Source organism: Myotis brandtii, unplaced genomic scaffold (assembly GCF_000412655.1).
Source record: "Myotis brandtii unplaced genomic scaffold, ASM41265v1 scaffold247, whole genome shotgun sequence".
NCBI classification, from domain to species: domain Eukaryota; kingdom Metazoa; phylum Chordata; class Mammalia; order Chiroptera; family Vespertilionidae; genus Myotis; species Myotis brandtii.
The window spans coordinates 1319482-1319747 of record NW_005359352.1 but is presented as its reverse complement, the minus strand read 5'-3'; positions in this window follow the sequence as shown (position 1 = coordinate 1319747).

Here is a 266-nt window from a genome sequence, read left to right as displayed (position 1 = left end):
GATGTGAGGTCAGCAGAAGCTGAGAGCACCAGGCAGGGCCGCAGAGCAGGGGGAGGAGGGAGGGCGCTCACCACTGTTTCCTGGAGATGGAAGGACTCACATCTGACAAGGGGCCGTGGAAAGACCCCAAAGTGAGCCCCTGAAGTCCTTCCTGAGAAAGGGGGGCACAGGCGACGCTGGGCGTGGCTCCGCCAAAGAGAAGCTGGGGGTCCCCGGCAGGACCGGCTGCGGTACAGACATGCCCAGGGGCGCAGGTGAGAGGCCGC